General features: G+C 47.6%; 1 long non-coding RNA gene across 1 annotated transcript; it reads left to right on the forward strand.

Annotated features, from left to right (window-relative positions):
• Window positions 1-366: 366 nt before the first annotated feature.
• On the forward strand, window positions 367-11,791 carry LOC112956716. Its single transcript, XR_003251089.1, has 3 exons — window positions 367-480; window positions 2,684-2,812; window positions 11,712-11,791. It is a non-coding gene; the product is annotated as an uncharacterized LOC112956716 (long non-coding RNA).
• Window positions 11,792-14,733: the final 2,942 nt, after the last annotated feature.

Raw genomic sequence — 14,733 nt, forward strand, 5'->3', positions numbered from 1 at the left:
ACTACATTTCACTTGTCAAATTTAGAGAAAAGAGAATCTGATATTATTTACTTACTGTAAAAGATTATTTACTTCTGTAAATGATGGAGCCATGCTGATTTTGACTCTTATATTGTGTATTAGTTCACATTAGAGGAGCACACATCTTCACAGATGCCTTTTGTCTCCTGCTTCCAAAAGACAGATCCATTTTTTTATTGGTCTTGYACAGATGTGAGGATACCAAGACTTGGGGATGGCACTAGTCTTGCCCGAGGTGGCACTGTGTAATTTATCATAGCAAGGGTCACTCCTCAGTTGCTGTGGAACCCAYGGTCCAGTATAACATGCTGAACCACCATCACTGCCTGTCTTTCAGATCCACTCTTCACTTACCAAATTCTCTTACCCTGTCTTTGACAAGCCAAAGTGGTGGAGAAGGAGTCCAAGAATGAACCAAAGAATGAAGAAAGAAGAGACACGGAATGAAGTCCTTGGAAGGTAAGAAATCTGGTGTGCTGTTGTGGGTGGATGCACGTTTTTTCTGAGATAACACATCAGGTTGTGGCACATCCACGCAGTGTCCCAGTGCCACAGTCCTGAGATCACCTGTAAAGAAGCAAGGAAGTCATGGGAAAGCCCCAGAGGGAAAGAGCAATCATTTCCCTGGGGCCTAGCTGGAGGGATGAGGAGGACACCAAGGTACCAGGGCTGGCCATGGAATAAAACCCCCCTTTTTTATCCACTCGTTCTGTTTTTTTTTTTTTTTTTCCACTCTATGGGTCCAGCTCTCTGCTTTGCTCACCCTCCCCCCAGCTCGCCTGGTAATTCAGGAAGAGGAGGCCAAGGAGAGTAATACTGCAGTGAAGATAGGACTGGAAGGGCAGTAATTTAGAATCAGAGGCTTATAGTATTATTGCCTGCAAAGCCATTCATGGGAAATGATTCCCCCCATCCCCATTCCTCCCCCCTGCCCGCTCTCCTTGCTCTGCAATAACAATAACAGAAATGCCTTCAGGAGGCTTTTCTACTCAAAATGCAGGCAAAGGAGTGCTTTCCTCCACAACCCCTCTTCTTTCCCTTCTCTTCCCCCTCCTGCTCTCACTTGTCCCCCCTGCCTCCAAGCCTAACCGCTGCTCCCTCCCTTCTCCCTCCCCCCCCACCACAGGATAAAAAAATAAAAATAATAATAGGGGTAATAAGAGAGGAGGTAATGGAACGTTCTCCAACTGGGCACATGTCAGAAGCCATTATATGTGGTGCAGATTTGCATAATTCAAGAAGCATCAAATTAAATTTGCATAATTCCTTTGATTACACTTGTTATTAAATGTAAGTGACATTGATTTACAAAATGGCCCAATATAAGGTTAATAGCAAATGTCACCTTCCAGCAGGGTGAATAGGGTGCGTGTGTGGTGGTGGTGGTGATGGAGGAGGGGGAGAGGGGGGCCCGGCGAGGAAGGCAGCAGACAATTGATTTCTGYTCTTTCTCCTCCTTAAAGGGCTCAGGGCTCCTTTGCAAAGGAGCCCTCGGCTTTCGGAGGGCTGCACTTGGGTTTCATGTGGACACAGAGCAATTAGGATCGCCTGCTAAGCGGCGTTAGTGCGCAGTGCCGAAGTCGCTGAGCTGGCCTGGCACTTCCCTAGGAAGAGCTCCCAAGGGAGGCAGCCAAGACAGAGGGAAGTTCAGTGGCGGAGCAGGAAGGGCCGTGGAGAGCCCCAAGCTGCTCTCTGAGAGAGGTAGGCCCATGTGGGCTCCGCAGGCAGGAAACATGGCCGGGAAGGCACCCTCCTTGGAAAGCTATTTTAGGAATTTTTTTAAGGAATTTTTAATTATTTTTTAAGAATCGCACATGAGCAGATGGTCATCCACCAGCAAGAGACAGGGCAGAGCTGTCCATGAGAGTACTGAGAGGGGGAGCAAGGGCAGCACTGAAACGAGCGGCCTCGCAGTACCTGAACTCTCATGCTCTGATGGCAGGGGCTACGTGGTAAAAATGCATTTGTGATGATGGCTGTAGAGCTCCACAGCTCAAAATGAAGCAGGATGAGGGGTGATACCCGCTCTGTGTCATCCTACCCTCTCTCTCCCTGGCATGACAGAACCCAGATAAAGCACAGCCAGAGTTCCTGAGGAGTTACAGCAGAAATAACCCTTATTTGCTAAGATAGACCTCAGACCGCCTGAGCACTCGCCCAAGTGGCTGCCACCTCTCTATATCTTTTTGTCTCTCTTTTGTTCTGCAAATTTCTCCAGCCAGGAATGTGATTTTCTGCTCAGAAACTGACTGGTAATTTGTGTGAGCACCCAAGAGCTGCACTGATAAAATGGAGTTAGGTTCATACTGTAACTGTGCAAAATAGATCTAGATCTAGAAGTCAAAGGCAGTTTCAAAGTCACACACAGAGGACCATAACTTAGTTTTAGTTCTCCTGAAACGTTTTTGTTTTGTAAATCAAGAGGATGTGGGAGAAAGAAAACCCTCATTCTGATTGAACAAAATGTCTTGTTCAATGTGAAGACAAATGCTGCCTTTGGTAGCTGAACTTTGTAAACAGTGTGTAATAGCATCCAAATAAATTTAGAGAGAAAAATGTCATTCTGAATCAAAAGATGAGAGGGACATTTTTGAAAAATGTTAAAAGAGATTGTGACTATTTTTCAAGAATGGATTTTTGTAAGGATTTTTTTTTCTTTTAGCAATGCCAGTTGCTGAAACTGTCAGGAATTCACAAGATGTTCGAGACAGCTCAGAAGTTCAATTTACAATGAAAAAGTGTCCCAAGGAAGAATACCTCTCAGCTATCCTGTCCCTTCTCTGTAGAAGAGGTGAGTGCCAGCAGTGCCTGGGGAAATGTCACCTTAGAAACCAGACCATGGTTGTGCAGTGGCAGAGGTGGGTTCCTGCGTTGGGCATCCTGCCTTGAAGCTGTGAGCATGTCCTGGGCTAGGCAGACCTGAATTCTGCAAGGCCAGGGGGTCTTGCTGTGAGAGACGTGCAGTTTTCTGAGCTTTAATATAGAGTGTGTGGGATTTCCAAGGCAATGGATGACAACTGCTGCAAGGATTGCATCCTGGCCTCATCCTGGTCTACTAATGGATTTATGTTTGGCTCTCCGCAAGGGTAAAGCCGATACCAGTGACAGAGACCTGGGATTGTCGGCAGGATCTGGTGCWGTAAGAGCTTTGGCAAAAAGAGGGAAGCTTTGTGTGATATATAGACTAAAAGGGTAACAATGACAAGATATGAGAATGCACAGGCTGCACGGGCATGCCACAGTGAAGATGGCAGGTGTTGGGATTTTATGCAATTTCAACAGGAATGGTGCAGTGTTTGGTTTCTAAATCCAGGTAGAGTCATTCTCAGCTGATTTTCATACTGCTGATCAGTCCTTTGAAGGTCTAGAAGTTCACGCCCAAGAGGAGATGAGTGCACTGGTCTTTCAGGTCCAAAATCCGAGATCTCTTATGAATAAGAGTTGTGAAATATATGTTACAGACATAGGTAATCTAAAGAGAAGCTGTGGCATGCACACCTGGAATGCCCTGCACATTTGACACCCATCCATCAAAGGCTATTGCCTTGCTCTAGGTCCTTCTCTCTTGCTTAGCAGCAGAATTAATTACAACCTTCCTGAACCTAGATTATCAAAAGTGCCCAGTGATCTTGGGTGCTCTACTTGGGACAGTTACAGAATTTATCTTGTTAAGGTTAGTCATCCCAAGTTTCTAATTGCTAGTGGCTCATGCCTGGATCTCACTTCTTTTGTGAGAATAAAGAAAGAAAATGAGGTGTGCRGATTTGGTGGGTTGATACAGAAGTGTGGATGGACTCACTTGTGCTTGCAGTCCTTACATGCTATATTTATACAGAAAATAATCGCTGGCCTGTGGAAGTCTGTGCCACGGGAGGGCAGTTTGATGTGTGTTTGCACAGACATTACCAGAGTTCACATGAGCAGTACTAACCAGAACCCTCGGTAATGTTTCGCAAGCTACAGACACGAGCGGTCAGATAATTTTGCAGGTGTTTTTCTGCAAAAGTTGTCACTTGCAACCCAGGGCCAGTCCCATCCCCGCAGCCCCCACCTCATCCTCAAAACAGTGCTTCTGACTTGAGCACTGAGAATGAGACATTTACTCTAAGCACCCGTTCAAGATCTGTGGCATTTGCTTTAGAGTTTTGGAAGGGCGCAGGATCCCGTGATGGCCGCAGAGCTGCCCTTGCCTTGGGAAAGCAGGGGAGCAGCTCCCRAAGGCAGCAGTGGGCGCCGGGGCAGCAGAGAGGACCCTTTATTCCTGGTAAGCCCGGCGCGGGCTGGCACTTGCTGACRTGGTCATATTTCGCCCGCGCTCGCAGCGAGCCGGAGAGCCTCGCGCGCTGGCTGAGCCAACTGCCAATTAATCGTCGGTTCATTACTGCTCTGCGACGCCCGTCCTGACAGCAGCCTTTCAAACACGGATATAATTGGAAAGGTCCATGCGGCTGGAATTTGGTAARGGCTGGAGCGGGGAGCTGAGGTCTCCCCCTCGTTTTCCCTTGCTCTGTCTCTCCCTTGTGCTTTCTCAGGCTGAGCTCTGGGAACAAATGGCAAGCTCGGGGTGGGTTGGTGAGGGAAATTAATCTCTCCTGCCCCTGCGTCTTGCCCCTGCCACCTACATCCGTTGACATACAAGGAGGTCTTCGTGCCAGGAGATCTGTCTCCATCGATGGGGTTTCCCTGGGCTGTAATAACCCTCAGCTTGCAAACAAGGTGTGCAGCATAGCAGGGTTGCCTGTGCAAAGCTGAACATGTGTGTCATTGTGGTTGGGCTTGCGGGTGTTGTCGTAAGTTACTGCACAGTGCTCATGTCCTGCTTGCCACAACTGAGGATAAATGGAAGGGGCTGCTCAAAAGTCCGGTTTTGCAGTAGGGAGCAACACTTGCAAGTAAGTGAGGGAATTAGCTAGGGGAGGATCAAAGGAAAARTACTCTGAGAAAGCTGTTAGTGTGAAATGGCCTTGGAACATTTTAGGAAAACGGTTTTCCTCCTTTCTCTCAGTTTCTGCCAGGTACCTGCAGTTGGACCTGGTGCATCAGATCCTATCAAAGCTGGATGTGCACAAGTTGGGTGCTCCCCTCGGGGAGCTGCAGCTGAGCAGCCCCGGAGAGGGGTCCCTTGCAGAGCTCAGCTGGGGCTACCTGCAGACCTGGTGTTGGTCTGAGAGGAGAGGCCCTCACCCAGGGAGGGTTGGGCACCAGCTCAGCCTGTTGTGAGGCCTCCTCAGAGGTGCTAATGTGATTCCCTGACCTGCCTGAGGGAYGAGGCCTCCCCATGTTCCCCATGTGGCAGGGACAGCCGTGCCGTGGAGGCTCAGCCCCCTCTGCCTTCCCCCCCACTCCTCCCGTGTCAAAGTTATTGTCGTGTTCTGCGGAGTCTCAGGTAGGCAGATGAATGGGAAATGTTCCTCTCCATTACTAGCTGCACTTGACTGGAGTCTCATTACATTACGATGGCGCTTTAGCAGGCGAATGGGCCTTGCGTCTGGGTTCCCGGCACCCCTCATACCTCCCTGATAACGTAAATTACCCTCCGCCTCATTGCCTCAAATGATCAAACATCAAATTGCTAGTAAAAAAAAAAAAAAAAAAAAAAAAAAAAAGGAGGAAAAAAGAGAGAGAAAGAGAGAGAGGGAGAGAGGGAAAGGAGAAAAGCTGAATAGAACCATGGGTTGAATCTAGATGGTTTGTCAGCAACAAGAGACGAGTCAATGGCTCTTAAACACTTGCTGAAGATGAATCTGTTGATGGCTTTGAGCATGGTAATTTCAGTGACATTAAAGTACACCTGTAAAACCCAAACAAYGCTTTATAACTCCAAATTACACCAGTCAAGACCTGCTACTTCAAAGCATTGCTTATTTCTTTTGGTCCGGGGAGGGGGAAYGCGCAGATAACCCATTTCTCTCCATCAACAGACCTCAGCAAAGCTAAGAGAGAGCGAGAAGCAGTATCGATTTTTTGTTGATTTTGTGGTCGAACAGAATGCCAAATCCTCTGCCCTCCCCTACTCCCCCTCTCCTCCCCATGACAAAATCCCCAAGCCAGAAGAATCCTTTCAGGATGGACAAAACCAGGAGGAGAAGGAGAGCGGGAGAAGTCTAAGGAGGGGAGGGAAGGCAGGTATGCACAGGGCTAGTCAGCTCCATGCACAGAAAAATATGGATCTCGGCAGGGTAACGAGGCGCAGTGGGAAGAGGAGGCTATATGTCTTTTCTCAGTATTTAAACGTGTGCTTAATATGGCGCTCAGTGGAATGGTTAATCTGCTAATGCTGGTAGTGTTTGCTGTAGTACTCAGAGAAATGTTTACTGCAGTATTTCATGGGGATTGTGTTCTGGATGGCACAAAAGGAGGAATCGCTCTAGCGTACCAGGAAAATGTTCATTGCAAAATATACTGGAATATTAAAAGGTTTATTTAGTGGCGTACTTAGTATAATATGAAAAGAGTTAAGTACAGAGTGTTTTATTAATATTTTTGGGGTGTGGATGAATTTCAGTGCTCAGGAAGGTTATGGAGAAGCAATTCCAGCAAAGGCTGGTTATATTCATAGATTTATAGATCTTAAGACCATAAAGGACTCTTTGATCAGCTAATCTGACCTTCTGTATAACACAGGTATATACAGTGTGGACATACCTCCTGATTCAGCAAAACACTTTAAGCACTTGCTTAAATTTAAGTATTTGAGTTGCCCCATGGAAGCCAGAGAAAATAACCCTCTTGAATCAATGGGACTATTCATCCTCTAATGGGAAGTGGGTATTTAGGCATTTGCTGAATTGGGACCACAATAAGATTATGCAGCCAAATGAGTAATTCATAGCCACCCATTTATTCAACTGCTTTTGCCTCCTTTTCTGCTTGCGGATTGCTCCGGAGCCAATCGCCATTTCCTGCAACGTCTTCATTGTTTGAAGTCACTCACTGAATAATTTCAGTGAAAACTCTTTCATTATAGCTTGGCCATAAACAGTTCATTGTGAATACGGGGCCATAAGCACATACATTGTGAGAGCGTGTGTGGCTGCATTAAATATGTAAGCAGAGATGCTCGTACAGTGGCATGCACCAGGTTAGGATCTTGGACTGCAGGGCAACGACACGGCTCCCGGATGGAGATCCGCGGATTCTCCGGATCAGCGCGCTCAGATGCCAGCTCTGCGGGTTCCTGCTGCCTCCGTGTTGAAGGGACCTGCAACGTCTCCGACCCCCGGCTGGGTGCTCCAGTCATTCTTGGGGTCCAGTCTCCGATGAAAACGTTTGTCCAGGGAATTTTACAAATAGGCTTTTGGTGGATTTTCTCCCGTGCTCGTTTGGTGTATGCTGTTTTGCTGCACATTCCTCATGGTAAAGTGATCTGCTGGGAATTTCRCACAAGTGAAGTGGAGGAAGGTGCAAAATCAGTGGGAGTGGACTCAGCATGTTCTCATTAGTGTTGGTGTACCTTGGCCAGGCCCCCCGCTCCCTGTATTAACTCAGTGAATCAGTCCTGATTTATTTTAAGGATTTTCCAAGTCAGTCAGGACATATCTTCAAGCAAGTGTGTTTGCAACCTTTCTGTGGCAAGGAATTGGTCAATTAAGTCTTACGGTATTTTTTTAGAAAAGAAAAAAAGAAAAAAAAAAGGAAAATTAGGTACTGTGAATAAGATGGGAAGCTTCTCTTGTAGAACTTTATTACTTTATTTGTGCAGTGCCAGCTCCAGTTCTGATATAGACCTGGCTGTGTATTGTGCATTACCACATGGGTATGATTTCTTTCCAGTGCAGATTGCCAGAGGTTTAGTCTTTCTAAAACTTGTGCTGTTCTTTAGTATTCACTTACATTTTCAAGAAAGCACAGGCTGTTGTTGTTCAGAAATAAAGTAAAGCACAAATGGCTAAAAAAAGTGAAAAAAAAAGGAACTTGGTGTTTCCTGCATTTCACTTTAGTTTCTGTTTTTTTGGTTTTGCCATAGCCCCAGAGAAGGATGCTATGGAAGGCAGACAGAGGCTGGGCAATGTCGGGAGCGGTGCAGCTCACGATAGATTTTTGTGAACAGGAGGCCGAGCAGGAGGTTGAGATTTTCAACAAGTGTGGAGGGAAGGGAGGCCAAGCAGCCGCCAGGGCTCCCGATGCTGCTCTCATCCAGGCTCCCGGCAGCGGGGTCAGATATTCCCTGTGGAAGCGCTGTCCCTCCTGCGGCTGCCGCGCTCCAACGGGAGCAGCTTTTGCAGGCGGGCGACGATGAGGAAGGTGGCAATGAGGAAGGCTGTGAGGGCTCTGCTCRGAGCAGGGCTGCGGCAGCGGCCTTATCCCTTATTCCCTTATCCCACTGAACGTTCAGGCGGTTTTGTTTTTCCCAGGTTAACCTAAAATGCAGTGTTTTCTAGCTATTTTGGTGAAATGCGAAGCCACCGCAGTTTTTCCAGGCTGAATGAGACGCATTATTTACAGATGGCCRTTGTCCTTGTTAAAAAAGCAGTTACGTGTCATAATGAGAAGACCATTTCAGCATGAAAAATCAATTATGATTTTTTCCAAAATACGGAATGAAGCATTTCGACTTTTCAAAATTACCTTTTCCCCTTTTATTTCTCATTTGGGAGGATTGGCCAAATCCAGCCCGGGCTAGCAAACAACCTGAGTCAGCTAAAAACACAATATATCCCRCAAATAAACTTTATCCATGGAGGGAAAAGGAGACTGCTGGTCCTGATGATGCCATCCACAAAGGTTGGTTGTTGCTTTTTTTTTTTTTTTTCTGAGATACTTTAAGACAGAGTCTGCATCATTCTGCCAATATTTGCATAGCATTCAAAACAGCGGCGACCATTTGGAGCTATTTAATAGCAGGGAGGATTGGCTGCAAACGTCAGGGGCTGGGCGCTTCACATAGCTGTGTCTGCACCCCGGCAGAGGGTTGTTTGCTCTGTGGCTCAGTTGTGCTCCAGTTTGTCTCTGTCAATGTGGCTCTCTTTTTAATGGAGAGTTTGCCACTCGTACAGGCAAAGAGTCATTTACTGATACTTTTGTTTGCCAATATAGACTGTCCATTAGCTATCTTAATCCTCTGTCTGCCCTAACAGGCTGAATCAAAACAAAACAAAACAAAACAAAAGTCCATCTACTTTTGTACAGGAAAGAAATGCCTCTTTCCTGTTTTTTTCTTTTTCTTTATTTTTTTCTCGGATGGAAATGCCTTGTTTAGTTCATATTTCGCCCTCTGAAAGCTGGTGTTTTTTTTTGTTGTTGTTGTTGAAAAACTGAAGCTACTTGCAGAGAATTTGCAAAGGGAATAAAAATGTTCACTTTCTTTGCACAGAAAACGACAATTTTGGGGAGCCACCCTGGGCTGAACTTTCAGCAGACATAGGGATCTATGGGCCTCCCTTGTGCTTATCCTACTCATCAACTTTCCTTCCTAACGTCGCCTTGGATGAAATGCAAAATCAAATCCTGTAAGATGTGATCATTTAGGGTACTGTGGCATATTTTGAAACAGTAGGGCTGTTAGCCCCAGCATCTTGGCCAAATTCCAACCTGGATAATTACATTCTGCCGGCCTATATTCCAGCCGGCAGATCAAATAGGGGAAAAAAAAGAAGAAGAAGAAAAAAAAGGAGTTATCCTTTCTCGTCTGAGGAGCCCTGCTGTGTGATGAGTGATGCTTTGCCACCCCAGAAGTAGCCACATTTGGGGCAGTGCTGCCTCCCTGCTCCCCCTTGTCCTGCCCCTTGGCTAAAACTGCTGTGAAGATGTCCCGGCCAGCTCCCATGTGGGAATGAAGCAGCGTGGGTGACCACGATGCAGCTTTACACCGGGTCCTTGGTTATTCCAAAGCTCTCTTTGTGTAAACCCCAAGTTTACACTTGGCCACCCCTGCGCCGGCAGGGTGGGCTGCACGAGGAGAGGACAGGCTGGCATGGGGTGGAAAGAGGGAGGACTCCTCGGCGGGCTTGACCCGTGCCTCTAATTTGTAAAGAGCATTTTTACACCAGATCAATGCTTTCCTCAGCATTTTAATGCACCCCATTGGTGTCCTTAAACTCTAATGATGCAGTCTGTGAGAAGCTGCCATTTATTACCCACAGATGGGGTGATAATTATTGACAAGATTGTAACTAATAATTAAACCCATTTGCTCCTTTAAACAAGTTGGTGTGAATTATTTGCAGGGAGTTCTTCAGCAGGCCCGTGGTCACTCTCTCCTTGTGGCAGGAATTGTAATGCAGCCAGAGCAGGAAGGAAAGGCTGCTCTGGAAACCAGGGTCTTTCCAGCTGCCCTGGGAGTCCTTGAGCCTTGGCTGCCAGCAAGACCTTTGCTCCTGGCTTTACTAGTGAGAGGTCTGCTCCCTCTTGCCATGGGGCAGAGGAAATGTGCCTGCTCCTTCCATGCCTGCAGGGCATGCTGAGGTGTGGGGCAGCGCAGCTGGCTGCCGTGGGGCACGTGGTGAGCAAGGGTGAGCACAGAGCAGCGTTGCAGCACTCGCCAGCGGGCAGGTTGCCCGGGGGAGCTGCCTTCCCTGGTGTACACGTCGAGGGAGAGTGTAAATCTAATCTTGGTGCTAGGGTCCATTAGCATTAGAGGGGAGTACTGTATATGCATTCATTCCCCGCTCTCACCCCTGGATGACAGAGTATCCCCCTCTGTTGTCTGCTTTAGCACGCGGAAAAGGCTGCCCATTAATTCTGCAGCAGCAGCAGTTAATGCCATCGTAAGTCTTAAGCCTCTGAATTTTGTGAGAGCCTTTTACAGTAATAAATACCCCACACTTATGCATATAATTAGTTGTGTATCTCTCGGTTGTTCCAATGAGCACGATGATCTATCTGTCCTTTGGTTCAGACAGGTCTGGCTCTTCTCTCCGCACTCCCAGTGCGATACTGGTGTGACTCCACTTGCTATGTAGGAGTTAGGCCTGACTTGGCCACGCAGAAGGACATCAGGACCTGTGAGGAGGTTTGGGTTTAGAGAAGCACAGATGTGACTGGGGACTCGAGGATTCACTGTGCCCAAAGAGGAAACCTGAGCTCAGATGCTCAACGCAAAGCAAACAGGTTGTCCCAAATATGTCTCAGTACAACTGTGACATCAATACCATCCCACATCTTGCAGTATCATGTAGGCACTGCCTTGATGGTGGCTTTTGGAAAGGATTTTGCACTGTTATATGTACTTGCAGTAATGTTTCCCCTCTCCCTCTCTTTCCATGTGTACCATATTGTAGAGGCTATGAAACAACAGTGAAAATGTGCACCTGCAACAGCTTGCCTCCTTATTTGATTTTGTCTTAAGTATCCTGAACATTCCCCTTCTTCTCTGAAAAAGACTATAGAAAGACTTATTGAATCACATCTAGCCTTTGTTGGATTTTATCCTCCTTTGTAAAATCCCCATTAAAGCCTCACAGCAGCAGAGCTTACCGTGCACAAGTAAGTGATCATCCCACTCTCTTAAACTGACTGAGGCCTGGATTCAGCAGGMGAGTAAATGCAGATTTAGGGCTCCTAGTACTGGGTCAGAAACACYTTGCTCACATGATGCCAACTCCGATCTGGCATGAAAGTGATCTGCTCATTCAGCTCATCTTGGGGAACGCAGCAGATCCACTTCCTCGCGGCACACTCAGTGTGTGTGCAGTACTGCTCACCTGGGACTGACTTTACACCTTCAGACATCGGCTGTCTTCCCCCTGCAGCTTGCAGAAAGCAGAATTAGAATTGAACCCGGCACAGAAGCTGTCCAGCGTGTGCTCTGGCTGACTTGGTAAGATGTGATCCTGCAAGGATGCCCGGCCCGGCTCAGAGTTGCACATCTGGCTCATCCCAAAGCATGCACATCTGGCAGCAGCGTCGGTGGGAGCRTGGCGGAGACCCAGTCCAGCCAGGATGGCTAACTGTAAGTGCTGAACTCAGAGGGGATATTTACATGCTTGAAGTTAATCACAGGCATAAATCTCTGCAGGATCAAGGCTATGGAGGAAAGTAAAAGAAGGCACCAAAGAGGCATATGTCGAACGGGGCTGTGGTCGAGAGCTCGCTAAGACTTAAACATAACATCTGAGAAAATGAGTCATTTGTTTGAGAAGCGTTCTGAACACTGGCATGCAGTAATTCCATAATGGATCCATTTAACCAGTCCTATAACTGAAATATCCTTAACAAATATTTCCTTTAATAGCACTTAAGGAGGAGTGCAGGGAGAGAAATTCTAAAGCACAGATGCATTATTGCTGAGTTACAGGTCTGAGGGCTTTCAAAGTAACGAGCTAATTTTTCTCCAAATTTGGCTCAATATTTAACAAATCAAATGATATCAGGAAGCAACATGAGGTCAACATTTTTAACCTGAGCTGTTTGTTAAATTGTCCCAGCTCTGCAATAAACACCAGAACAAACGTCTGTTGTAGTCAAAGGTAATTTAAGCTATCCTCTGAAAGTTTATAATAAAAACTCCAATCTGGAGAAGAAGGCTGGATATTTCAGTCATGAAGGAACTTTTCTGAGAGAGGCAGGAAAAATTTGCAAATCTGGGACTAGGAATTAGAAGAAAAGTCAGCTTTCAGCCTTAGCAGTGATTAACTACCTTAACTCCAGTAATCGTTAATGTACATTTAGAGCAAGCCAGACCAAACTGGCATTTGWACATAAGCAAGACAGTGAGGTTGCAGCCAACCCACAGTGGCCTAGAAATGGTGGACGTAAACCACTTATCCTAGAAGCAGCAGCCTTCAGAGTGCTTCTTACCCTTGTAGGAACCGTGTAGGAGCCTTGTACCCCTGGGAGGTGACTGGCACATGGTAGAGGGCACATGGAAGACCAACATTGCCGYAGAACTTTGGATCTTCAGTATTAAAGAAAAGCCTTCAGGAGAGCCAGGGGCCCACTTTCACAGAAAGAGGCTCTTCAGAGCCCCTCTCCACAGGGCTGCCTGAGCTTCCCAGCCCCAGGTCTGCGAGTGAGCAYTGCCTCCCAGGCCGCTCCAACAACTGCTCACTGCAGATCAGCAGGTGGATGTAAATCGGCCTGTCTACATCACGTAGCTCTTTGCAGATCACCAGTAAGGGCTCTCTAGGCCACCAGTGGCCCATGGTCCTGTTTCAGAAGCAACGTGCTATAATAATGTATCCCTAACCATGCTTTATACCAATAAGTAGGCTATAACCCTGTCAAGGTGTGCTGGTGACTCTATAAACCATGAGACCTGAATGGTCAATGGTCGAGTGGTTTAAAGCTGTCACCAGAATACTGAGATAGCCTTATAAGCCTTGTGCTGCATGGCTGGGGATACATTATTCACTATAATATATGGTAAGAAATACCTGTGCAGGGTTTGAAATGAACTGCTTTAGCCACTAGCCAGCATGGCTAGTGATCAGGGAAATCCGTCAGCACTTCTGTGTGCAGCGGGAGGCAAAGAGACATAGACACCAGGCGAGGGGTGTCTCCTCCTCCATGCCACAGCCGTGGAAGGAAATGGGTTTTGGTGCAGGTGATGGAGGGGAAGCAGACCCGGCTTCCTGCCCMTGGGCATGGGCATTGCTCCTCAGCTGGGCCTGCAGCTGGGGACGGGACACCTGCAGCTGGGACCTTCACACCGGGGCAGCTGCAGAGCCCTGGGCCACCCTTTCTCCTATGGCACCTGCCTCCCGGCTCCGCACTGCGGAGATGGGCCCTGCTCCTCAAGCTGGACGGAGCAGGATCGTTTTTGCTGTCCTGCTCCTTGTGAGGGGATCAGCTCCTGGCTAACAAGCCACAAGGCTGGCCTGAAAGAGCTGAGTCATGGTGGGCTGGGGCCCTTTCCAGCCTTTTAAATAGTATAACATAGGACATCAAGACTGTACATGGGTGTGGACATACATGCAGGTGGGCAGATAGTCCTGGGCTTGGGATCTGGACTCTTGGAAGATGCTCAGTGTCATTTCAGGAGAATGTCATTTGAAGTCAGCAGTTTTGGATCTTCTCCCCTCCMGCTCCGGCCAGTCTCGGTGTGTGCAGGTCATGGAAGGGCCGTGGGGGCAGGTTGGTGAGGGAGGACACGGGGAAGCCTTGGCTCCAATGATTGGCACACAGAGAGGAGATGAGGGCTTTGAAGAAGCTTTGGAGGGCTTTAGGACTAAGCTTCTGTCACCAGTAACCTTGACAAATAAAAGATTTCCCCCTCGTCACCACCTATGCTGCTAGAGCTATAGGAAACAAAGTCCATGAGACCAAGGAAACAAAGTCCATGAGACCAAGGAAACAAAGTCCATGAGACCGTGCCCATGTGAGTAGCCCTGGGGCGGGGGATTTCATTAGGGCTGAGGAGAGGGAGGAAAACCCTCCTCCCCAACAATAGGCAGAGCTCGGATAGCCTGAAGAGCTCGTTGGCTTTGTTCTATTTATTTTATATATACATAAGCAAATATATATACATATATATATTTAAAATATACACATATATATATTAATATTTTATCTTGAGCTTTTATTGATCTTTTCCAGCAAGGGACCCAGAGGCACCTTTTCACATTGAAATGGCCGGGAGACAATAGCACTGCTGGGTAAGCTGTGAGGGCGGATGGCGCTCGGGATGCGGCCTCGGCYGGCCTGGGATCAGTAGCCGGGAGACGGGGTGCCGGGGCGCAGGAATCCGGCTGYGTGAGAGCGGGCAGGGCCTCCCCCGTGCTCGCTTGTTATGTTAAGAGCCCCGTCGGCGAGCGGTGCCCGCGCGGCACACGG

Source organism: Nothoprocta perdicaria, unplaced genomic scaffold (assembly GCF_003342845.1).
Source record: "Nothoprocta perdicaria isolate Ctin4 unplaced genomic scaffold, notPer1 scaffold_110, whole genome shotgun sequence".
In the NCBI taxonomy this organism is placed as follows: Eukaryota; Metazoa; Chordata; class Aves; order Tinamiformes; family Tinamidae; genus Nothoprocta; species Nothoprocta perdicaria.